This window comes from Cricetulus griseus, chromosome 2 (assembly GCF_003668045.3).
Source record: "Cricetulus griseus strain 17A/GY chromosome 2, alternate assembly CriGri-PICRH-1.0, whole genome shotgun sequence".
Lineage (NCBI taxonomy): Eukaryota > Metazoa > Chordata > Mammalia > Rodentia > Cricetidae > Cricetulus > Cricetulus griseus.
The window spans coordinates 458,649,017-458,676,410 of NC_048595.1; the positions used below are offsets into that span (position 1 = coordinate 458,649,017).

Consider the following 27,394-nt stretch of genomic DNA (forward strand, 5'->3'; position numbering starts at 1 on the left):
TTGGAATTCGTTTATAATAATTCCTATGAAAATGATTGAAGTTTTTTTATTTTCTTTTTGCCCTAGATATGATTGCTTTTAAAGAATACATGTGTTGATATCTGTTCATGCTAAGGCTCTGCCTTACCCTTCCTTTGGGTGAGAAAGAGAACCATGAGAACTCTGAGCATCCTGGATTTTGTTGGTTGAAAGTGGTACTGGAACCCACATTCATTTGTCAGTGGTAGATTCAGTATGATATGTAGAAGAGTGGGACTCTACAGAAAAAAAAAATGTGAGAATGGTCTCATTTTAGAGACTTCAAGCTAACTGTTTGGTGACTGGATTAGATATCCCCAGGAAAGTCTGACATTTTATAATTATGCAATAGAAATGTGATTGCATTGGCGTTTAAGATCTATAAAGTAACTTTTAAAATGACACAATTTCCACAAGCTTAGCACCTTCATCAAATGTCAACCCCTTACATAACTATGCTATAATTATAAAACCATGAATATTGATCTTATTTATAACCTGCTTGGAATGTTGCCACCATGATACACTTGTAGTATTTCTTGGCTGGTGCATGTTTTCCATTTATTCTCGTGGCTCCATCCTTCTTGGACTTAGAGAATGCCCCCAGACCATCTCCTTCTTACCCTCGATGCTTTGCAAGAGTGTTGGCTAGTTGCTTTGGAGACTGTCCCTCAATTGCTTTGTAAAGTTTTCCTTTCTAAGTTTACACTGTTCATTCTTTGTCTGAATATCATAGAAACCAAGGTGTGACCTTGTCCAGGAGGTTGAATTATCTGATGCCTAGTGGGGTGACATTTGCTAACTTGGTTGCTGTGGTGTCTGTCATTTTCTTCACTGTCAATTTACACTCTTCTTTCTCTATTAGCTACTAAGTGTCTTGTGGGAAGGCTGCCTGGGACTATCCAATATCCTATTTTTTCCTGTTTTGTTTTCTCACTACTTTTAATACCTAGTAGTGATTTTTGCCTTCAAAACAATTGATAGTGTTTCTGTCAATGCCATTTTCTTTCCCCATTGTTTCTGTGTTTCAATTTCCCATCACTTTTCATGTGACTTCTACTCTGAGAAAGAGTTCATTCTCACTTATTCAGTTGATCACACACATACAGAGCAGCTGTCGGGCATTTAGTTCATTCTGCTCACACTACTCTAGATTGGGCCATTGGAAACACCCTCTGGTTGGGTCCTGTGTCCCTATCATGTGCTATTGACTGCTGAGTTTCTGCTCGCTCTCAGCAACACAAGATCTTGTAGTCTCTTGAGTCTCTTGTAGTCTCTCATCTTTTTTTTTTTTTTTTTTTTGCTTTCCTCTACTTGTTCCTCTCCATTTTTTTCCAAAATCAACTATTTCCTCCAAGACCCTTGAGTCTTTTTGCTGAGGATGGATCACTGGAAACCAAGGTCTGGATAGCAAGTGTGCTCATTGCTTTGTTGCCACTGACTTGGAGAGGAAGTGTGTAATCACAGCCACACACAGAGGCACACAGCTGTACCTTCCATGTCACCGTTCACATAAAGATGCACATTTCTGTCTCATTGATGCCTCCTTTCTCAACAGTTCCCTTTCTGTTACATGTAACTGCTTCAAAAATATTACTAGAATATATTTATTGTACAAAATTATGTTACATGATGGCATTTTCATATATGTCATTTCTTTGCTCACATTCTCCCCCACACACTTAGCTTCTCTTGTTACCTCTTCCTACTCCTGATGGTTCCCTATCTCTTCCCAGATACTAACTTTGACTTTCATATATATGTTTATTGATACGGATGCATTGTTATCATTCTAAGTCTGACTTATATGATTGGTTTGATGATAACCAGATCTATCTGTTTTCTCCAAATGACATAATTTCTTCATCTTTATGACTAAACCTCCATTAGGGTGGGAGAGAAGGAGATGACAGATAGATAGATAGATAGATAGATAGATAGCTTATAGATAGATAGTTTATAGATAGATGATATCTGATAGATAGATGATAGATGGTAGATAGATAGGTAAATGACAGGTAGATATATAGATGATAGATAAGTAGGTAGATAGATGATAGATTGGTGGATAGATGATAAGTAGATACATAGGTAGGCAGGTAGGTAGATAGACAGATGGATGATCTTGAACAGTCCTAAATGTTGGAGTGTATGTATCTCTGAGGAATGTTGACTTAGATTCCTCTAACTGTGTGCCCAGTAGTGCAATAGCTGTATAATATAGTATCTCTTTGATTTTTTTTTTTTTGAGGAAACACCACACTGATTTTTACTTCCTTACATTCCTATAACAATGCATAAAACTTCTTTCCCCCACATACTTACCAGCATTTATTCTTTTCTTTCCTGATGATGACATTCTGACAGGGTGAGGTAGAATATCAGTGTAATTCTGACTTGAATTTCCAGGGTGGTTAAACGTGTTGAGCATTTTTTTATACACGCACAGGTCACATGTACTTCTTTTGGGAAGTGTCTAACTGAATTGCCCATTTGTTGGTTGGGTGTGTGGGTGTTGGGTACTTGGGTTTTGGAAGTTTTATGTATTCTAAATCCTCTATCAAATGTCTGGTGGCCACAAAATTTCTCCCATTCTATTGGTGGTCTTTTTGCTCCATGCAATCCTGTTTGATAATTGTTGTTATCATTTCGGGGGGTCTTCTGGTGTTCATTTCAGAATTCTTGCCTGTCCCTATGTTGTAATGTGTTTTGCATTTATTCTAAAGTCTTTGGCTGCATTGTGAAGTGTTTTCCTGTAGCACTTTCAAAGTGATATGTCTTATATCAAAGTGTTTGATCCCTTTTCATATCTGCTTTATTCAGACTGAGAAAATTCTCTGTTTTTTCATCAATATATTTAATCAGTCGCACGGCACTCAATGGCCCCATGAAGAACTTTCACACTTACAGTTTCATACCACTATGAAAAGTAAACCTTTACCTTGAGTGCAGTGTGTATGCACACATTTCCTCATCATTAAACTTAATCATAAAACTTATGTGGTCATGGTAATGTTTCTGAAAGTTACTTGGTTTGGGTCCATTCTTTCTCAGATCCTTAAGTGTGACTACTTATTTGTAATGCAAGGTAAATAATATCTTTGAATTTCTGAATTTAATTTTATGTTACTGTATTGACTATTTTAATATTTGGGGCCATATCAACCATAGGTAGAGACATCTCTATCTCTTGCTTACCAATTCAGTTTGTCTACATTTCACCTGAAAGTTGTTGATTTTCTAGGTTTTCAAATGTGTGCATTGATGCCTATAGAGTAGTTCCCATAATTTTATTTTATTTCATTTTCAATAATTCCTATGTAATTTCTCATTTTTTATAGTTTTACCTTCTTTCATATTTTTCCAGTCAGTTTTATGTTTTTGCTTACTTTGTTAAAGTTACATTTTAAACAACCAGGCTATTGCTTTTTGAGTTCTGTTTTCTGATTTACTTTTGTTACTTTTTATTTTTGTCTTTACTTTTTCCTCCTATATGCATTCTTTCGTATTTAGATGGAAATTCAAGTTGGTATTTCAGACATTTGATTCTCCCTATAGAATATTTAATTTATTTACAGAATTAATGCAATATTTTTGGATCAAGCAAACTTTTTTCATGGAAATTAATCCACCTTTTAAAAAAAAGTAGTGTACTTCTCTTAAGTAGTGAAGACTCCACAGCCAGGCTTTGTGGAATATGTCTGTAATCCCAGCTCTGGAGGTGGTGGCTGGACAATTACAAGTTCAAGATTAGCAAAATTCTGTCTCTAAACAAAACTAAACTAAATCAAGCCAAAAGAATAACAAAACAAACAAACAAGCAAAACACCAAGGAATAACAACAGAACCCAACCAACCAACCAAAAGCAAACAAACAAGAGACAGTGTAAAAGGGGTGGAGGAATGAAGCAGAGAAAGAGGCCAGAAATAGCATGGGCATTGAAAGTCCGACAGGCATGGTTGAAGTCCCAGATCCATTGTTTTCTTTTCATCTGACTTTGGCACATTTCTAAATTTGGTGGTTCATAGCTTTTATTTGTAAAGCAGAAATAAAGACATCTCATCTATTATAAGTACTGAGATGATTTCTTAAAAGCACCAGCTAAAGGCTTTATATTACATGATTGGTAAATAGCACCACCTTTCTCCTCCTTCATAAGTTTTAAACAACAATAGGAGAGAGAAAGAGAGAGAGAGAGAGAGAGAGAGAGAGAGAGAGAGAGAGAGAGGAGGAAGGGGAAGGGAGGGAGGTGGGAAAGAAAGGGAGGGAGGGAGGGAAGGAGAGAGGGAGAGTGAGAGAGACAGACACACAGAAAGAGAGAGATACATACAGAGAGACAGAACAGAGCGACAGAGAGACAGACATAGAGAAAGAGGAACACAAACACAGAGGGACAGAGACATAGAGGGATAAGGAGACAGAGGGACAGAGAGAGAACCACAGAGACAGAAGAGAAAAGAGACAGAAAGAAAGGAAGAAGGAAGGAAGGAGAAAGAGTCTGAGTTACAGATAGGTATAGTATTCATTGAATACTATAAAGAGCTTGAATCAGGGCAACTTAATTCTGTTGTTTCACAGGTGTCTACATAGAATATGCAGTTTTCCCAAAGATGTCAAATATGTGGCTTGGCTGTCACAAAATCTCAAGAACTCTGACCATATGATGCCAAGATCTCACTGTTTACTTACAATATATAGTATTTTCCTCTTATTGATATTCACACTTTTTATTCAGTTTTAGTTACTCACAGTTGGTCATAGACTAAAATACTAAATAGAAAATTCCAGAAATCAGTATTTTGTACATTTAAATTACACACTGTTCTGGATATCATGATGAAATGTCATGTGATCTTGACACATCCTTCATGAGTGTTAATTATCCCGTTGGCCAGCTAATCTGTGTTATATATGATACCCACTTTTTGGTTACTTAGAAATCACAGGGTGTCTAGTCTCACAATGTTTATGGCACAAGCAAACCTTCTTTTACATAATCATGGCCCCACACTCGAGAAGTACTACTGGATGTTATCATAATGACTATTATAATAATTATTTTTAAAGTCTTAGACTTTATCTAATGGCAAAACTGTAGGTTAAATATGCTCAGTATGTAAAAGATCAACAAGAATAATTGTAGTTCACTGTTACCTGAGGCATAACAAATTTATTTGGAATCTTGGCATTATTGATACTTTATTTTTCATTAACATGTAAAACAGCATTGTTGGCTACTCTAGTTAGAGTATTTGTTAAAAATACAAGAAACATGAGTTGTTTTGTTGATGTATGCATGAGGACTGGACTCTACAACTCTGTGGTCTGTTCATTTGTGGGTAACATTGTATATAATGGACAAGTTATATTTAGGAATATATACAAAACTGCACATATGCATCTAACAATAATTAATGAAAAAGAGGCCACAGATGTGAAGGAGAGCAAGGAAGAGTATCTGGGGGAGTTTGGAGTGAGGAAACAGAAGACATAAATAATTTAATTATATTAGAGTCTGAAAAATTAAAGAAATAATGAAAAAAATAAAAACTATGAGATGTGCAGAAATATAAGCTACCACCATTATGTGGATAAATGAGTGCAGGCAATTTTGAAAGCGTGACTGTGGGGCTCTGCAATTCCAGGTCTTATTTCTCTTTACCGCCTTCTGTTTCAGAAAACTGTGAGTGGTACTGCTGGGCAACTTCTAGTGACAACAACTCATTCCTTTTCCTGGGACACTTTGTTCAGAAGACCAGCACACATCCAATTCACTGAGATATAACCCCAAACTGACAGAGTTCTTCTAGAGGGGACTTCATTAGTCTCACCAAGACTGGTAAGAACATAAAAGTACCCTGCTATCTAATGATATGACATGCTATTTAATGACACAATCTGAAGGATTTCTACTTTCTCATTGATTGGAAAGATCCATCTGAGAAAAAATTTATTGATGCCTTAATTGATATCTTTATCAGTAGTTTAGCAAATGCTGATCTATTTGAAGGTGTTATAGTGCTTACATAAAGTAACACAGTTGACATTTGCAGTGAGTAGATTTTCCCATCAAGCATCCTTCCTTGTAAAAATGTGGTACAATTTTATGAAATCTACAGTTGCCATGGTCTGTGTTGGTTTTACCTCTGTAAAGTCAGTAGCTGTAAAATAGGAAAGCAATTTCTTTCTTTTTTGTATGTATGTGTGTGGGGTTTTTTTGTAATTTTTTTATTAGTTCAAATTAGGAAAAAGCTTTCTTCACATGTCAATCCCTCCTCCCTCTCCCTCTCCTCCTGTGTGTATGTTTTTATTTTTTATTTTACTTAAATATCACTTTTTCATTTATTTTACATACTGACCTCAGTTTCCCCTCTCTCCTCTCCTCCCATTTCCCCATTCCCCCACTCTTCCAACACTCTACTCCTCACCCCTTCCACTAGTCCTCTTTCTCTGTTCAGAAAGGGGCAGGCCTCCCATGGGCTTGAGCAAAGCACAACTGTGATGAAAATGTTTGTTTTGTAATTATCTATATGCCATTTATTTCTTCCTTGGGTTTCTCTCCTGTATTACTCATATCTGTAATTTATTCTCAAGTTTGAAATATTGTTATAATACACAAGATTGTCAGATAGTCCTACAAGGGTTAGCTATCAGAGAACTGGGTCTGGGAACAGACTGAAGTGGAGCCAGATGGTAGACCAGAAGTCTCTACTGTGAGATTCCTGGGGGAGAAGTGAAGGTGAATAAAGATGGCTCTGCATATTCTAGACACACAGTGGCTTCCTGAGAACAGAAGTTTGGGCATAAAAACCATTGACAGCTGACAGCATGAAACCAGTGGTTAGATGGATGATGGGACCTGGAAGCCATCCAAAGGGTTTCCTTCTCAAGAACAACATGGGTTGTTCTTCATCTCTCATATCTGAGACTTGGGATCTAAATCAGTGCCTCTGAGACATACAACAGAAAGCAACTGACTTTGTAGACAATCTCCTGAGGTCCACATTCATCTACAGTGTCCAACAACTTTTCATATATTTTTCTGGATGATATAGCAAGGAACTTATTTCCTCAAAGTTCACTAGTAAGAAATGCCTAGAAAATAGGATCTGAGGGGTTGAAAGTGTGCAAATGCCACTATTCACAGCATGGTGACTGATAACATTCTAGTTCAGATCAAGGATTATCATTTGAATTCTGACTCTTCTGCCTTCTAGGCATGACTTCTAGGGTAGTTTTGAACATCACATAAACTAATTTATAAATAGAATCTAATATTAGGTCTGTTACTCAACAAGTGTTCATTAACTAACCATTATTTTACTAAGCTAAGGTACAAATATTTGAAATTATATTTTTAGGCTAGTTGATCTTGATCTTAATGTGATTTTTCTCTATGAGGACTTAAGTTTCTCATCCAAAAATTTTATTATGTTGCATGTTTCTTACTCTCACACAGGCAATCCCAATTGCAACACATTACAAGAGTTCTCAAGATCTTGGAGTTTTAAATCTGATGAAAATATGTCTGAAGATTATTATAGTTTAAATTTTATCATCATTCCTGTCATTTCTAACCTCTTGATTTATTGAGCAGAGTATCTAACTTTTCTAAATCCCCTTGTCTTTGAAACAAGGGCAGTAGAATATTTATCTCAGTTGTCATGAATAGTAAATGCTACAATTCACAATGCATGCCACAGAATTAATAAATTCAGGTGAGTCATGGTGAATATTACTATCATAATTATTATGATTATTCTTTAACACATGTTCAGTTGCCTTTGCTGTGATTGCTGATGTGGGGTTAGTCTCCTTGGTTCTACTGCAATAGGGTCTCATGTAGCTCAGGCAAGTCTCACAGTTCAGGTGTGCCACCATTACCTAGAGGTTGTTGCCAACATTTAATTTGTGAATCTGAAAACAAGCATCCCATGTTGTTTTTAATTTAGCATTTGAAACATGATGCTCCATCATCATTTAGACCCTTGTTGTGGTATGTTTAGTTTAAGCAAAAATTTCGTGTTGTGATGCTACTAAATCATCTTTGTGGAAAACTACTTATAAGCTTTCCAAATGTTATCATTTCCAAAGGAAGTTATGAAACATTGATTTTTAAGTGACCTTTACACCTTTATCTTAATACCAGATTTTTTTAGTTCCATTCTTATGTAGAACTTCGACACTGACTCAACCTTTGAGGTCATAAGGTAAACAGCCAGTAGGCATGATACACCATAGTTCACTACCCCTCTGCTAATGGTCTGACTTGGCACTCAGTTTTGTCTGCATGATCTTGAACACTGAGAATCTGCCTCTATATTCTAACCTTAAGTTCTAAATGAGTTCTAAAAGACCATGGTGTCCAACATATAGATGATCTACACACACACACACACACACACACACACACACACACACACACACACACACACATTTCCTTCAGGATAAACAAACTTAGAGAATGTAGGTCTAGAGGGAACATACCTAAATATGAGTTATATATGTAAATTTCACTAGCCCACATCATCCAAATGAATAGAGAGCAAATAGAAGCAATTCCACTGAAGTCAAGAATGACACAGGGCTATCCAATGTCCCCACTCATTTTTAGCACTGTGTTTGAAGTGATAGATGAAAGTAAGGCAACAGATGGTTATTAAAGGGATACAAATAGGGAGATAAGTTTAACTGTACCTGTTTTCAGATGCCATGATACTATACATTAAAGATCTCAACAGTTTTACCAGAAGATATGGTAAACAAATTCAGCAAAGTGCCAGGATTCAGAATCAATCTGCAGAAATAAATAGTTTTCTTTTAAACCAATCACAGTCAAACACAGAAAGAGATCGTGGACACACTTCCATTCATAATAGCCTCAAGGAAAATAAAATATCTAGAAATAAACCTAATCAAGGACGTGAATGACCTTTACAATGAAAACTTTAAACCTCTGAAGGAAGAGATAGAAAAGGACACTAGAAAAAACAAATCCCATGTTCATGGATTGGAAGAATTAATATAAAACTGAGCGTTCTACTGAAAAGCCATTACCGATTCAAGGCAGTCCCAATGGACATTCCCATCTCATTCTTTGAAGAAATAGGGTGGAAAAACTCCATTTTAAAATTCATTCAGAACTACAAAAGACCCCAGAGAGTCAAAATAATCTTGGAAAAACAAGACAAAAACAATGCTGGAAGGATTACCACTTAAGACGTGTTACAAAACCCTAGCAATAAAAACAATGTAGTACTTGCACAAAAATCAGACATGTCAAGCAACAGGATAAAAATTGAAGACCCAAACATGAGTACACACACTTTCAGCCATTTGATATTTGATGAAGATTCCTAAAAACATACTCTGGAGAAAAGAAAGCATCTTCAGAAATGGTGCTTAGTAAACTGAATGTCCGCATGCAGAAGAATGAAGTTATAGCCATGACTATTACTGTGAACACAGGCCAACTTCAAGAGGATCAGAGACCTATATGTGAAGCCTGAAACACTGTCACTTCTAGAAGAGAGCATAGGCAGCTCAGTACAGCATTCATCAGAAAGGACTTCCCAAATAGGACTCCCGAGAATCAAAGCCAACACTTGACAAGTGGAGCTTTGTTACGATAAATCTTTCCACCAAAAGCTGCCTGAGCCCCGCCTGCCCGAGTTAGGCCCAAATGAATACACAGAGAGACTTGTATTAGTTACAATGTTGCTTGGCCAATGACTAGGATTCTTACCTGTTAGCTCAGTCTCAATTATCATACATCTATATATTTTATAAGACTTATCTTATCAGACGCCTTATTGGCGTCCCTCCTAGCTGGTGGATCACATTGTGCCGCTGGAGCAGGAGCCGAGGGGAAAAGAGAGGGCCCTTCCTGTTTCTCTTTCGCTTAAATATGAGTCTCCTTGCTATGTCACTTCCTGCCGGGATCAGCACCTCTCTACTACATTTCCCAGAATCCTCTTTGACTCCTAGTTCCGTCTAACTTGCTGTCTCATTGGCCAAACAGTATTTTATTCAATAATCAATAAGGTAAACATACACAGTAGTACATTCACCATCAGGGCTTAATTGTTTTAAAGAGCTTCTGCTAAAGCAGCAATCAAGCAGGTGAAGGAGATGCCCACAGAATGAGAACCTTTGCCAAACAGACATCTGACAGAGGATTATTATCCAAAATATATAATAAATAGAAGAATCTAAGAGTCAAAAACAAATACAGGATCCATTTTTAAAAGTTGCCCTATTGACAAAGATACCATACACTTCAGAAACAGGCCCCAGAGGCCCCTGAGTTGGGACTGAAATCCTCTTCACTGAGGAATAGCTGTCATGGTACCAGGAGTGTCATTGCAAGCTTCCAGAGGCAGGAAACAGCCAATTGTGAACCACAACAGAAGCTGTCATGGAGCCTAATTCTAAGGGTGCAGTAGTCGTTCTCATGTCTTGATAGTAACCCAGAGCTCTGTAATTGGACTTAAGCCCTGATCAACAAGAAGAGGCATGCTAAATCCTGGTAGTAGAAACTTAGCCAACTACGCAGGGCAAGTGAAGTCATGGGTCATGGAGGAGAACCTATAGCTGTCACTTCACTAAATTATAACTATAACCCATAACTACATTCTAAATATGAGTCCTTATACCCAAAGGTAACTGCAGTCCTCACCCCTCATCAAGGAAAAATATTCATTTCCCAAAAGTGTTATGTGAGGTTTTGTTAGCATCTATCCTGTCTTCTAATTTAGTCTCATTTCTACTTGACACAAAACTTTGTAATAGATTTATCATTTCATTGCATTGAAAATCTGATAGTAAAATTGGTCATAGGAGAGAAATAAGAATTCTTGTCAAAATAGAACAGTTCAAAAACTTCTTTCACCTTTAAATATTTATTTTAATGTAGAATCTGGTTATACCAGAAAAAAATGGATCCAGTGAACTAAATTTCTGAATATTAAGGGGCAGGGGACTCGTTGTGTGTGTGTATGTGTGTGTGTGTGTGTGTGTGTGTGTGTGTGTCTGTGTTTTCACACCCTGTACTTCACACATGCAGGGGAGAAGCTCTACCACTAAATTTCATCCAAACCCCAATGAATTCACTTTCTAGCAGTATGATATTTTTCTCTTTAAAATCACTGCAAAACCTTGTTGAATAGCATTATCTAGTTTGACAACATCTTTTTGAAGCTGAAGACTCTATAAGAATAACCCATGTGTATGTTGCTATAAACAGCCCTACATGGGGATTCTTGTTAAATGAACATTAAAAGTACAAGTATGAAGGTCTGTTAAACTTTTTACAGAATTCCAAAGGGAAACATTTTCTGTGGTCTCTGCATCACACATAATTGCAGTTCCTGTTCAAAGTTTGTGTGCCTCTTCTGTCTGGTATTCAATGGTGTGGACTCATTGCAGAACTTGTTCCATCAGAGTAAATCTTAGTTTTGACTTTCAATATTTTAATACTAAATATTAAGTCCTTGATGTATTTCTGAGTCTTGAAGGTTTAGAATTCATGGTATTAGTACCTGTGAAGTTCTGGAGGGTGGGAGTGGGGAATTTTTATTGTTGTTGGTTTTGTTTTGTTTGGGGGACAGGATCTAACTATGAAGCCCTGGCTGGCCTTAGAGTCACCGTGTACACCAGGCTGACTTTGAACTCACAGAGATCTAACTACTTCTTCCTCCCAAGTGCTATGATTACAGATGTGTGCCACGATGTCTGGCTTGTGTCGATGGAATTTTAAACAAAGAATAATTTTTTTTTAAAATGTCTGTGGTTTTAGTAGATCTGATAGTTTATGATATATTAGGAAACAACAATGTATTTATTGTGGTAAGAGATCTTGAAATATAGAGAACCACAGTCAGTTCTAGACTCCCACCCAGAGGAGAGATTGTTAATTAGCAGTACTGCCAAGGCAAGGTGCTTTGGCACAGTGCCCCCCACCACACTGAAGGCCTCTGTGGGAAGATCTCTTTCACTGCAGCTATTGTGTCCTTCGAAGCCCAGTGAGCAGAGATGTCAGGGTGGCACTTCAATGACTGTTCCTCATATTCATATTTAGATCGCCTAAGGTCATATGGGGGAGCACCCTTTCCTCCAGAAGGACAGTTATCTTTACATCAGTCCCTAAGGTCTCCACACACCTTGCTTCATCATAGTGATTGGCAGACAGGGATCAATACCTAAACAATGACTCTAGGGTCCTCTTTCCTGTTCCAGGACAGCAGGGTAGTTTGCAGTAAGCCTAGTGTTCACTGACTTCCAGTTCCCTCGGGTTCTCCTTTTCCTCCTGTTACATGCTGAAGTTACATAAAGAATGCTTCCTATAACAAAAGCCAAAACCAAAGTTATACAGAATTGATGAGCCACTAGTTTTTCTGCATGAGCGATGTTATTGTATTGCCAGCAGGAAATATTTAAATATAAATGAAAATTTCTCCCTGAATTATTAAGGTCGATGAAGTAGATGGTAATTTATGGGGCTGGGGTCAAAACCGAGTCTTGTGTGAGCCTAAATTCCAGGCTGTTTTGTACTTGCACATTTCCATGTTCACCATTAGAGAAATTTATATTAGGCATTGTTTTGTGTCACTGTGACCAAAAACATGAGCAGAGCAACTCACATGAGAAATATTTGTTTGACTCACAGTTTTACAGTCCTTCATGGCTGAAAGAGTGTGCTGGAAAAGAGTAGAAACAGAGACAAAGGGAACAACAGGAACAGGTGAGACCAGGATAGGACACCCAATAACTAATTGCAGGAACTAGTTACTTCCTTAACTTGGGCCTGTCTTGTTCTTTCCAGTTGTCACTCACTCATTAAAGGATTCGTTAGATAATATCCACGCTCACACAGTTCTCTCAGTAAACAGCAGCAGAGACTGCCCCTAGACAAGTTCCTTACTGTCATCCTAGCAATCTCTCAGCCCAGTAAATAACAGTGAAGAATAACCACCATAGCCATTGGTCTGCAGAATGTTTGATGAAGGCTCTGTCTTTGTTAGTCAGACACTCAGTGTGTGTAAACTGTTTAGCATGTGTAATGAGTTATTGTCACAGATATTTTAAATATGCAAATTGATAAGACATTTTGAAGCCCTGATTTCAACTTGAGGCTATTTATATATACTAAATGTCTTTTTCCCCACCCTCCCCACCATAATAAATGCCCTGTCAGCACCTTAGTGACCTGTAAAATGAGGCATTAAGGGACTAGACTAGGAAATAGTACATTTGCATGATAATCTATGAAATTCTTCTTCTTCCTTGTATTAAGAAGTGCTGATCTCCTGATCTAAGACTATTTAACTTCTTATTCATTCAGATTCTGCCCTACCTATTGTGTTGTCATTTTAAATGATGCAAACATTAATTCATAATTTCCTTGTGAATTTCCAGAGAGATTCCCTCTGATCTGCTGTGTTGTTATTCTTGGGACCTGCCTCAGTCCTTGAGAATAAGAGTGATAGATAAATATAATCTGATGCTCACGAAAAGGGTCACTTTGTGTGAGCAAAGCCACCGTTATAATGAATACTATCAGCCAATGTTTTACATTTCAAATCTGGGGAATTGTGTGATTGTTCTTAAACACAGGGAGAGAATTGATTTTCTTATTTTCTGTCTGTTATCTTAAGTTCAATAGAATGACAAAAACTTTGTCCCATTTCATAGTTTTCAACTATTTTTAAATATATTGGTTTATAAAACACAGATAATTTAAAAACCAAGAGAAACTGTGATGTGATAGGCATAAAATATGACCACTGCTAAATGATACCATAGAAAGAATGATGCAAAGTATAGCCCTGGGAGAGCTTTTCGTCCCAACTGGGAAATAGATGAAGATGCTCAAATATAAGGGAAAACAGACACTTTGACACAACCATTTCAGATTTTCCCAATTATGATTTAGGTCTACATCTGTAACTTTCAACTCTTATATTTCATAGAATTGAAAACTATTGCAAAGACAAAATAAGCATGCATTTCCTTGAATGTTTAGTATTTAAACTCTACCATACTATACGAATCATTCATTCTGACAACCTGGGCATTAGAAGCTAAATGTCAATCATGAATAATTAGAAAAACCACCACCCAGTCCAATCAATAAATGAGTGATTCTTATAATTGTCTTTGCAATAATTTTCAATTCTAGGAACTATAATGTAGGTAACTGTTAGCCTCTCAGTTTGCCATATAACAAGTTACTGCTTTCTGTTTTTCTACATACTATGTTGGTTATGTGCTTTTAGACTGTATATGAACCCCAAGGCATTTATTATCTGAAAGCAAAAAAGAAAAAATCACTACAATTGTTCTTTTAAGCTGCTTTGTCCAGATCAACTGTTGGTATTAATATGCAGTATAAAACAATGGAAAGCAGACATTAGGTTTTAAATTACCCAGTGATCTTGCTCTAATTCAGAGCAATATTTGACATAGACCTTGTCAGATCATTTTGTTAGGGGGAACATAGGTCCTTTGGTATGATAATTGAAGAATCTTTTATAAAATATTTCCCAGGGATTGACCAGCCTTAAGTGTAGCTGTGCTGTCTTTGACTAAATGTCTCTATGGTCCACATGCCGTCCCTTCTGTAAATCTATTTCATCTCCATCTTTCTACCTTTTACAGCTCAGTGACCCCAAAGTATAATTTCTGTAGACCTCCCAGATTTATCATCCAAAGCTATGTAAATTGCTTTCCTAATTTCCATCAAAATACACAAAACACATAACAAAAGGAATTTAAGGAAATATGGATTTATTGGATCGTAAGTTGATCCATTAAGGTGGAAAAGCAAGGTGGCAGCCGGTTCCATTGCATCCTCAGAAAGTACCTTGGTTCCTGGTTTTAAGCTCACTTTCTTCTGATTCAGGCAAAGACCCCAAATCATGAAATAGTCCCACCCATATTTATGGTGAGTCATCCAATGTCAACTAAACCAATGTAGAAACTCGCTCAGGGATATATAACGATAACTCTTTCCGTCAGCCTCCTGAGTCCCGCTGCCACGTTAGGGCCCCCAAATAACACACAGAGTCTCATATTAGTTACAATGCTGCTGGCAAATGACTAGGATTTCTTATTTGCTAGCTCAGTCTTAATTATCAACCATAACTACTAATCTATATATTTTCAAGAGGACTTGCCTTACCGAGGACGCAGGCCTTATGCGTCCTCTCTTCCCGGGATCACATGGTAACCCACTACATTTCTCAGAATCCTCGTCAACTCCTAGTCCCGCCTATCCTGCTTCCCTATTGGCCAATAGTGCTTTATTCATCAACCAATAAGACAAACACATACACAGAAGGCCTTCCCCCATCAGGGATGTGCTCAGATGTTTGCTTCTAGGGGATCCTAGGTCCCATCAAGTTGATAATATATCATCAGAAGGGCTAACTCATACTCTCCTTGGACTGTCATAGATTCCTGAAAAATATTTTGACAGTTCAGTCAGCAGTAATGAGTGCAGTGTGCTATGTGGAACATACATAAACTCATTTTAATGTAAATATGTGGCTAAAGTACCTAAGGAGGTATGCAGTGGGATGTTCTCACCAGCACCTACTCATCAACATACTAGGATGTTCATAGTTTGCTTATGGTTTACATTGGTGGCTTTTATTCCAGACATTGAAAGCTTATCTCTTGATATATCAGTTTATTCCCCAAGTAGAAGTAGAAACCAACCAGTAGTTACTGTTCTGAATCATGAAAATATCACAAGTGATTCACAGCATATGCACACTTTTAAATACCTGAATGTGATAAGATACTGACAGAATTTTAATTCAGAAGCTCCAGGGCATTTACATATATTAAAACAACCCTAGCATTTCAATTGCTGATCTCTTCTTTTAAAGTACACTTTGCACCAAATGCTTCATAGTGTTTGGGTTTTGTGAACTTAAAATAGAAAATGGGTAATTTTGGTTTCTGGTTTTTACATTCTCAAGTTTGGTATACAGTCATTCCTTGGTGTCCCTGGGTTCTGATTCCAGGATGCCCTTTCAATCTCCATACCTTGGCATGTTGGTGTTCCTTATATAAAATAGCACAGTGTTTTCATCAAACCTACTCAACCCTTTCAGGGAGGTATTCATGATCATGTCTAGATTACTTACAATGCAGAACACAGTATCAATAGTGTGTTGTTTGGGGAACAATGACAAGGAAAATCTGTATTCCTTTTTATGGTCTCATTAATTCTTTGATAATTTCATTGTCTTTTGAACATTTTTACCCTTTTTTTTCCTATTTTCCCCATGTTCCACCCCATTCCACACCCACCCAACTTTGTATACTAACATTTTTTTAAACCACTGAATCCCATTAATGTTTCCTACATACTCTTTATATGTGGCCATGCACTGGAGCATGTTAAGCCAATCAGGGCCATACTCTTAAGGAAAATTAATAATGCTATGTAATTCTTCAAATGTTAGATACATAGTTGGTGGGTATGCTGATTATTGAGAGTTGTCAGCAAAATCTGAAATCATCTGGGAGACAGACCTCTGGGTGTTCCCGGCATTATATGTTATATGTATAGCTTCAATTGGGATGGAAGGACCCATCATTGTAACCCCACTCTCTGGCTTGGACCCTGGCTGTATTAAGGGAGAAACCTGAGCAGCTGTAGGCCTCTACAGTCCTATTTCCCCACTGCAATGTGGCAAGTGCTTCAGGTTCCTGTTAACTTGATTCCCCTGTTGCACTCTACCATACAGCCTTCTTTCCTGAGGTTGCTTTTGTCAGAATGACAGCAGCAAAAGAGAAATGAATATCGTTGGATTTGTGGGTGGGGAATCTGTTATCTGGACAGCTAATACTAAATCCACAGACCTGGGGTTTGGCATATTGCTCTGAGAGAAACTGTGTCCTTCATTCACTGTGGCTTTATGTTTTTTGTGTTGCTTTCTAGAGCCAGGTAACACTATAAGACTTCTCATGTCAGTCCCAATATCCTCCTCATGTTTAACTCCAATAATTGAAGTCCAGTTAAATCAGGCCTTTCTGGTGTGGTGAGGTTGGCTGGCTTTTTGAACAAGTGAATTCTGTGTTAACAAATTCTATTAACGTTATTGTGTACAACGATGAGTTCATCATGGAAGGCCCAGGGGTAGCTCCTGGTTTATTTCCCCCCTCTTTCAGTGTTATGAAAGGCAGGGTGAGATAAGAACAACTTTATCACTCTCTGGCTTTTGAGTACATTTTTTATTTTTTGCTCTCTAGGATGCCTTTGAAGCCAACCATAGAAGTCTCTCTGTTCCTATTTTGGACATTCTTCTGTTTAGGAATCTTGCCTACTGGGATGCTTAGTCAATCAGACTTTTTCTTGTATGTATTAACTGTGTAATGCTTTATTTAACCTAACTGTAGCCATTTGATCTATAATGCAAACAGAGACATTCTTAAACCAAAAAATTTGTTTTGAGTAGTGTTATGGTCTTGATACACTAACTGCCTGAAATTATATATAAATTCACATACAATTTTAACAGTCATACAAAGCAACTACAAATTACAGGTTGTTCTAGAAAAGAAAAGTAAGCCAGGATTCATGGTAATTCTTATTTTTAAGGTGTACCAAACACAAACTTGGGTTATCATATTTCTTTTTGATAAACTCTTATGTAAATGCTATTAAAATGTAAATGCTACCACAAAAAGGTCAGTTGATTCCTTGTCACAGGTACTAAGGCATCAGATGAACACAAATACAAATATCTCGCTTTTGCATTCAGTTTGGAGTATCTTTTATATGGGTGGCCGCAATGAGGAGAACCAAGGAAAATCATTATTGGTTTGGGGTTTTTATTTCTTTTCATCTGATGACATATTGTAAAGTACACACACACATTTATTACCCTCTATATTGACACAGCATTTCTCAAAGAGGGTGGCTTTGGCCAATGGAACATTCATAGAGCATCCTTGAGCATACTTGCACAATTAAGATTTCCCCTTGCCTGTTTTAGGACCCAATGTCATAGAGCCTACTAGATTGTGAGGGTTATGTGACCTCATCACTAGACAACTGCCAAGTCAATCTACAAGAACACCTGCACCAGGAGACCTGTCAGAACCTCAAATGCCTTTTAAAAGCCCAAACTTTTATTTTTATTTTTTGCTGGGTTGGTGACCCCAAACTCAGGCCAGAAAACTACTTCACAAAATCTGGAGCAAACTAAATGGATTTTACATTAAGCTGTTGGATGCAGGAGTGGTTTAGTAAACAAGTGCTAATTGATGCAGGAGATGGAAGCAATCCATTTGTAACAGGAAGGAAGGTGGAAAACTGAATGAACATTACCAGACTTGAACCATTACACTTTTCTGAAGGATAAGCTTTTAAAATAGATTGAGAAGTTGAGTTACAAGAGTTTAGTTTTAAGTTCATGTTTTAAAAATAGGACTTGAATGAATAGAAAAAAAATCAGGTAAAGAACACAGTCATTAAATTCAGCACAGCTAAGACGACAGCAGGAAAAGGGGGCTTAAAGGTAAAGCCTCATTTTACATCAAATTTGATAGAATTTGTCAGACATTTAAGCAGCCCTACTGGATTACAAGTTACCTACAACCCAGGCCGATGCAGTACATGCTCCAGTAAAAAGGTGAGGTTTTCAAATACCCCATTGTTATAGTCGATGAATCTGCCTCTCCTCTACCTACATTAAAGGAAGAGTTGAATTGCATTACCATGTTTGGAGAAAGCCTAACAAATTCTGTTTTGAAATATAAGTATTTATTATTTACTGTTTTCACTAAAACAATCTCTACAGTCATTAAAACATGATTTTATATTAAAAATTAGGAACCAGAAGAGAGGGAAAATAATATGTCCTTTCTCCTTTGTTTGCTTCTTTGTCTCATAGTGTACAAAATGCTATCCTTTTTTACTCAAGTCATAAACACATAATTTTATTTATAAGTATCTGACAAGATGGTGCCAATTTGAGGGTTGCTGCAATGAAATAGTTATGCCATGGCAAATCAAAAGTGTCATAACTTTTCCTGTTAACTGTACATGTATATGCACTAAAATTTAATAATACGGTTTTTTGTCTCCACTCAAGTCAGACTATTCGGGTAACAGCTGCTCTCTCTTTTGCCAGCTCTTGGTCAAAGAGTGCTTCCACAGCAAAGCCCTCCGTATAATCTAGTTAAAATTTTCACTGTGGCTCTTCATAACTCATTTTCTTTATTGAACTCTTGTAGGACACCTTTGCACAAAGTTCATGGGGAGATAACTGTCTTCCACAATGAATTTTAGCCCCTTAAGTGTAGCCACCAATATCTTTAGATTGGTAATTTTATGTCAGGATGGAGCTTGGTGCCTGGCATCTGGCAGGTGTTGAATAAATGTCTCTGGAAGGGGGAAGTTATTGGAGGGCTATCACTTCTGCAGGCCTGCAGTATCAGGTTAAAATGCTCACAAGGAAAGTTACTGAGGGGAATGCATTCCAGGCAGAGCCCAGATCTGCTATTGTAAAGATGAAACAAACTAACAAAAAACAAGCACAAAACAGAGAGAGCAGAGGGATCCAGAAGTTGATGGTTTCCCCTGGAGAGTTGGAAAGTCAGAGCTGTAATTGGTTTTTGGTTTTGTTTTTTAAAGTAAAAAAGACGTTAATAGAGAAAAAGCAGAAACTGGTATTTCCTCAGTTCCTATCATGAGCCTCAAAGTCGAAATTCACTCATCTATACAAGGCCTGTGAAGGGGTGGGGTTGGGTGGGAGTGAGCAGAGAGGCTGAGGGAGCCCCGCCCATGACATGTTTGAGCAAGGAGCTAAAAATAAGAAGATGGACATTAGTACGCATGCAAGTATTCATTGAATAAAACCTAGAACAGCTAGGCAGATCTCAGGACAAGGAATCGTATCAGGGAAAACAAACATTTCATAATGATAAAAATGTCAGTTCATCAAGAGGATATAGCGATCCTAAATGTATCTGCATCTAATGGCAGATTGCCACAACCCAGTGAGCAAACCTTGATGGAACTAAGAAGAGGAGTGATAAGCTGAAAGTTCAGCACACCAGACCTAGTTATGAATGGAACAAGAAGAAAAAATGATAAATACATACTAGATTCAAACTATGAACCAAAATGATTGGCTTGCATACAACTACAACCAGCACAGTGCAAACATCTAGAACACACGTAAAGAGAGCACGTATTCCGGGGCTTGAGACAGATCTCATTAAATTAAAGAGGAATGCACTCCTTCAAAGTGTGATCTGTGACCCAGAGGAACCGGTAGCAATCGGTTATAGAACAACATCTTGAAATTTTATGACTTCTTTTGGATTGAACAGTACATATATAGATGATCTGTATTTCACAAATGAGTTAGCAAATATTTTTGAATGGACTAAAGATGAAATCACTGCTAAACAAAATGGGTAACGTGTGACTATGTAACAGAGGCTATATTTGTGCTTGGGATGCTCGTGCTAAAAATTAAAAAAAAATCATACAATCAGTGACCTAAATGTGTACCTAAAATACTATGTAACAAAACCAGAAAACTAATAGCAAGCAGAAACAAGGAGACCTTGAGGACAGACCAAGAAGTGAGTTCAATAGAAACAGAAAAGTATCCAAGGGTTAGTTGGAGAGGAAGCAGTTCTTGTGAGGAGTCCATGCTGCTGAAAGATCCTTAGCCACACCACTGATCAGATTTTAAAGAAGAACCAAACTGATGCATCAAGACAGGCACCACTACAGACTTCACAGGAATGAAAAGGACAGTGAGGGAACACTGAACACCTGCAAGCCAGTAAATCTGGCAATTATAGTTAAATGGACAATGTTTTTGAAAAGCAAATAAAACTCTGTATTGATGAAATTGGTAAGTGATGAAAAGCCCAGTGTGTGCTACAGATTTCAGTTAATTTCATAAAACCTCAGTGAGTTCGGTCAAAAACAAAGAAAAATTGCCAATGATGCAGGCAGCCTCTCAGAAAATAAAAGAGGAGGTATTTAGACTTTTAAAGCCGTGTTTTATTCTGCTACCAAACCAAGGACATGAGGGTAAATGATAATTACAGATCAGTATTCCTCTGTTCCAATAATAATTAGATATAAAAACAAAAAGTCATTTATAAATCAGATAAAATTATAAAATGCAGTGGCTGGAGAGATGGCCCAGTAGTTAAGAGCACTTACTGCTCTTACAGGGGACATGGGTTTGGCCCACACCACTAGTTCCTCTAGGACCCAATGCCCTCTTCTAGCTCCATGGGCACTGGATTTATGGAGTATCCTTACATGCATGCAGTCAAAACACTCATACACTTAGGATTATAAAAATTGGTGGTTCACACTAGAGCTCAGTGGTTAAGGTCACTGCTGCTCTTCTAGGGGACTTGAATACAGTTCCTAGCATCCATGTCAGGCTGTCTGTAGCTCCATGGAACCTAATGCCTCTGGCCCTGAGTGCTTGCACTCATGTGGGAAAGTTGATCTGTACATGTGCGTGCACACACACACACACACACACACACACAAACACACACACACACACACACACACAACACACAACACACACACAACACACACATAGTTATTCACATAATTAAAAGTAGTAAGAGTAAGTCTCAAAATACTAAATGCTTAGTAATAAACTTAATACATTGTTCATGATTTCTACACAGAAATTACAAAGTAAATCTGAAACTTTAAAATAACCAAGCAACAGAGCAATATTACCTGCTACTAGCTCTAAAAACTAGGTATTCATAAGCTTTCATTATCTTTAAAGCAGTCACTTGTTTCAGTGTGATCTCAGCAGAGAGTGCATGGTACATGTTTAGAGACTGATGGATGTTTACTATATATGTTTACTATATATTCAAATCAAATGAATTTTAAAGATGAATAAAACTTGAAGAATGTGTAACTTTTATTTTGGAGTCTTACTATAGTGCTATAAAATCAAATAAAACAGTAGTCAAGACTGCATAGTATTTAAAGATGAATATTTACCAAGAACAATAGGAAAATCTGAGAAATTCTCAAATATAATCAATTGGTTTTTAATAAAATATCAAAATTATTCCCATTTATGAATACTGTGCTATCTAACAAATGATGAGGAACACTTGGCTATCTCTTTTGGTTAAAAAATATCAAGCAATCATGATCATTGTCTTGTGTCAGACTCATAACCTAGCTCAACCAGGTCATAGTTCTAAAACCTGTACTACTTAGAAAATGAAAACACAAGCAACAGACTTAGAGTACCTCGACTTGGAGACAGAATTCTGTAAGAGCTCTTACAATTTAAGAAGGCGATCTGATTTAGAACAGTGTATTTGTGCAAATGATTTGAAGATACTGTGGATGAACAGTTAGGAAACAGACACATAGATGCTCAACACAGTTGGTCATCACAGAGACGTGAATGAAAACCACAGTGAAGCACCACTCCACCTTCACTGGGATGAAGACTGACAGATGCCGAAGGGGCAGTGATCTACCCAAAATTGCAGCATGGTAGACAGAATGCCCACTGGGACAGCATCTTTGAAATGAGTTTTAGTTTCTTGTCCAGGAAGGTAGTACCATGTGGCACATAAAGCCCACTGCTGGGTTATCTCTCCAAGGGAAGTGAAAACACACATTTACACAAAATGTATTCAAATGTTCTTGCAAGTTTTGTTTGCAGTTGTCAAAAATAAAAAATACCCTTGGATTTGCAGTGTTAAAATTGAATGTACTGGAATGCTAGTCACCACACAATGAAGCAGATTACTGATTCACAGGACAACATAACATGTGTCTCAAAATAATTTTGGAGGACAATTTTTCTTATTACTCTAGGCACCATAAAGTCATTGACCAGAGAGGGACAAAGGAGTTTATGGACATGTATATTGAGCACTTCCACGGAAAGACTATAGCTCTCTTTTATCTCTGATTTCATCTTCTCTGGTCTCAATTACAACCAACTGTGGCATGAAAATACTAAGTGCAAAATGGTGTAAATAAGGGTTTTATACATTTTAAACTGTGTGTTGATCTGCATAGCACTAAGGTCTCATGTTGTTGAGTTTCTTTTCCTAGGATATGAATTGTTCTTTGTGCTGTGTATCATGCTGTATGCACTACCTGCTTGATGAACTGCCACATCAGTGGTAGACTAAGAGTAGACTAACAGCCAACCCACATCCTGTGTCAATTCACCTGGCCTCCTCTCCTCACGCCAACATCTTGTGTCAGTTCACATCGTTGCAACAAGGATTAGTATCCCACAGTTAAGGTTAAGGTATCCATCTTGACAGAAATCAAATTCCAAGAGCTTTAATTTTCCTGTTTTATAGTTGTTTATTTTCTACTATGTCTATTTATAAAGTATAAACATAGCATATATAGAATTTGTTGCCATCCCTGGATCATACCATAATTCTGTTTTTACCTTTTTAAAAAAATAACTTCAATTATTATCTATAATGACTTTGTTAATTTATGACCTAATTAGCTTCAGCTGTCAACTTGAGTCAACTGAAGAGAGAGTCTCAATTGAGTGATTTCCCAGATCACATTATCAATGACTATGTCTATGAAGGATTATCTTGATTAACAACTGATTTAGAAGGGCCTGGTCCACTGTGGGAGGCAATTGGAGCTAGGCTGTATAAGAAAGCTAGCTGAGCATGAGCCAGTGTCTCGGGTGAGCCAGCAAGCACCTCTCTATGGTTCTTGTCCTGACTTGCCTCAGTGATAAAGTGTGACCTGGAACTGTAAGCAAAATAAGCCTTCTCCTCCAAGAGTTGCTTTCAGTCACTTGTTTTATTATAGCAACATATATCAAGCTAGAACAATTTTACATCCCCACCAGCCTCTCTCAAAGGTTCCTTTAATCTACATATCTTTATCAATGTGGAACTTTGGGGTTTGGTAACAACTTGTCTAACAATCAAGCAGTGATGTTTCATGTTGTGTAAAGTTGTATTATCCTGGTAGATATTGATCACTATTTTTCATAAGTCTGTTGGCCATTCATAATCTTTTTTGGAAATTTTCCTTTTAAGTTCTTTGTCGAATTTTTAACCAATCTGTTTTATCCTGAGTTGAATTGCTTATATGCTTTGGATTTAGCCATATATTTGTCATTTGAACATGTTTTCTGAGTCTGTAGGTTGTTTCTTTATTATTTCACTGGCTGTTCAAAGGCTTGCCAGTTTGCCCACTTGCCAATTTTTCACTCTTGTCAGTTGTGTCTGGGGGAGTCATACAAATAACAACTTGCCTAGAGCAATGCCTGGAAGAAGTCCTGTATTTTCTTTCCGTGTTGTTTTTGAGTTTCAGTTCTTCCATTTAAATCTGTCATACATTTGGGTGTGAGTTTTATATGAAAAGCTTTGGCTAAGACATCAGAGAAATAAACAAAAAGAAATGAAAAAACATAATGAGGCCAATGGAATGAGCAGACAGTTTTCAAAAGATGAAATATAAATGGTCAATAAACATATGAGAAAATGGCCAACCTTATTGGCTATCAAAATAATAATGCAAATTAGCCCAGGTAATGTTCAGTGAGAGAGAACTTCCGGAGCAAATGCAAGGTCCAGGGTACGGTTCTTGACACACCAAAACCAGGAAAAATACACATCAAAATTGTGCCCAGAGTCCATCCTACCACACTCATACTGTTAACCATTAAGGGAACAAAGGACAATAAAGCTGTAAAGTATGAGAGAAGTGAACCTGCATATCCAACCAGGGAGAGTTGTAAAGTAGTCAAATCACTGTGGAAGTCAGTATGGAGGTTCTCAGAACAAACAAACAAACAAAAAACAACAGCAACAAAAAACTAACACTAAATCTGCTATGTAACTCAACTATGCCATTCTTGAATATTTACTCAAAGGACTCCAAGTCAATATATTACAGAGATAATTAATCAATTTTGGCTTCAACACTATTAACAATAGGTAAGTTTTTAACTAATAGAGATGTCTAGCAAGTACAGAGTGGGAAAAGAAAGTGTGAGATAGAAGTGTGTATGTGCATACATTTATAAAATGAGAGTTTTTGAGCCACAAAGTTCTTGAGAACTTATGCTCCTTGACAAAGTGTGCTATCTGCAGAAAAATAGATGCAACTGGATATTATATTAAGCAGATTATTTGTGCCATAGGAAAACAAATTTTGCATGTTTTCCCACCTTTGTTGTTCTTACAACTTTACATAGATTCACGAAGTAATATATGCACATATGACATGAAGTTAGACAAGAATCTGACTAGGGTAATAAAAGAGAAGTAAGGGGTGCAGAAAAGTTTAGGTGTGTTCAAAGGAATATTGTGTGTGTGTGTGTGTGTGTGTGTGTGTGTGTGTGTGTGTGTGTGTGTGTGTTGAAATATTTTTAAGTTAAAGAGCAGAAAGCAGGAACCAGTTTCTCCTTCTGTATTTAGATAAATACCTAGGCACTACACTTTTCACATTGTGTGTTCTTGGTGACTGTGTTGAAAAGCAATAGACAAAAAAAAATGTGCTTCAGTTCTGGGCTCAGTTTCTTACTCCATTAGAGAACACATCTCTTCTAATACCATCGTCATGCTTTTCAGGTGGCTGGACCTTTGCACTGTAGTTTGAAACTGGGTTGTATGATACCACCAGCATTATTCTTTTTGCTGTAGATGACACTGGGCTTTGGGCATTTGGCTCCACTGTCCCTCCTTATTGTATAACACAGTGAATGGCTAATCATGGTCCAAGTGATGAAATATGGAAATTTCTTAGAACATTTTCTGTATCCTTTCTATTTTTCTTTGTGAACTGAACCAGTATATATTCTGGATGCTCTATTGGTTTGGTTTCCAGGAGTGTTTGAAAAGTCTGTGTCTCTATGGATTCTATTGAGTTTAATTTAAAGTAAATGTGGTATTGAGCTTGGCCAGGGTACTTTTAAATTGAAGTTGCTGTGGGTAAGCTTTTCAGTTCTGTGAGGAGCTGTTTTGCCATTTTGTGCAGTGAAGAATAAAGACTCAATGCCTCTATCCTTAGACATGAAGTTACTGAATAATTTTCTGTATTTACATCTCCTCATCAATAATTGAATGCTGTCAGCTGTGAGCATAAAGCCCATAAATGTGCCAAAATGATAATGACAGTGTATCATAATGCTATTAATTATATAATATTTCTTATGACTAGCATAGGTGGAGCCTGTGTAAATTATCCCCGCCACCTCACTTTCTGCTAATATTAAACTCAGGTATTTATAAATTTATAGTGAATATTGGGTGTTGACAACATGAAAGAATATCTCATCCTGATCCTGCAAATTGAAAAAGATGTTTTTATTATCCATCCTTGACTGCCTCATCCCCAGACGAAGCAATGAGAGAAAGGTGACTGATGACAATGCCTGTGGAAATAGTTTCATTTTATGGATGGTGGCAAATTTAATGAATATCCTTTTCAATTATGTCTAGTACCATGTACTGAAAAGTGACTGCCTTGAGTCTTAAGATTCTGGAATTCAGAGTGTTCTTCTGAATGTTGTTCAAAGGTTAGAAGCTAACAAGGCTTCATTGAATTTCCTAACGCCAGAAGTTTTAAGGGTGACTATGGTCTTTGTTGGACTTCCACTTCCTTTAGACATCAAAATAAAAAAAAATCACAAGTAATTCTTTGCCATTGTTGAGTTTTCTTTCTGCAGCGATATTTTTGTATATGTGGATGAAATCGTAACTAGTGTTTTTACCAGAGATGTTCTTTAAAGCTTGAAAAGGGCAACTCAAAATCATCACTCATGAGGTCAAGGGTGAATTACAAGGAGTGCTTTTGATCATTTTTTATGAGAGGATGTGGGGGAAGGGCTTAAACGTTGATTAGGTGGTTCATGTTTGACTTACCTCCCAATGGCTTTCTGGATTCACCTCCTACACAGTTTCACTACTGGCATCGCTGAAAAGACATTTATTATATAATATGGAGTATATTCAAAAGAACAAGAGACAATGGTGAAAACATTTATTGAGCTGTAATAAAACAAAAAACAATAACCGAAAAAAACAAATCCATTTGATTAAAAAAATGAAGTCATTAAAAAGTAGTTACGTTTGCCTTGTTCAGTTTTAAGCATCTACAGAGAAAGTGGGAGACAGGTATTCAAAGTATCTGTGCATCTACCTGGTCTTGTCTGGTCCCTCCCCTTAGCAACTGTCAATCTAGTGAGATGAAGGCTGGGTGGCTGCACAGTACAGGACTTCATATTCTCATGACTACCCCATTTCAAAGTAGGACCCTAGAGCCTTCTCTGGTATTCATATATTTTTAAATGAGCATTTGATAATTAATACTAGCAAAAATTATATTAGTAG

The 27,394-nt window shown here is 37.2% G+C and overlaps 1 protein-coding gene and 1 long non-coding RNA gene across 2 annotated transcripts in view; one reads left to right on the top strand and one right to left on the bottom strand.

The window, feature by feature from the left end:
• The window catches only part of LOC100774912 (disks large-associated protein 1), a 766,677-nt gene that overhangs the window by 98,831 nt on the left and 640,452 nt on the right, over window positions 1-27,394 (top strand). The window contains exon 2 of the mRNA XM_027397813.2: window positions 5,697-5,858. The gene's annotated coding sequence lies outside the window, so the exon portion shown is untranslated. The remainder of the gene's footprint in view (window positions 1-5,696; window positions 5,859-27,394) is intronic.
• LOC103161381 lies at window positions 31-9,821 on the bottom strand. Its single transcript, XR_003481699.2, has 3 exons — window positions 9,765-9,821; window positions 8,717-8,816; window positions 31-257 (listed from the first exon to the last, which is right to left on the bottom strand). It is a non-coding gene; the product is annotated as an uncharacterized LOC103161381 (long non-coding RNA).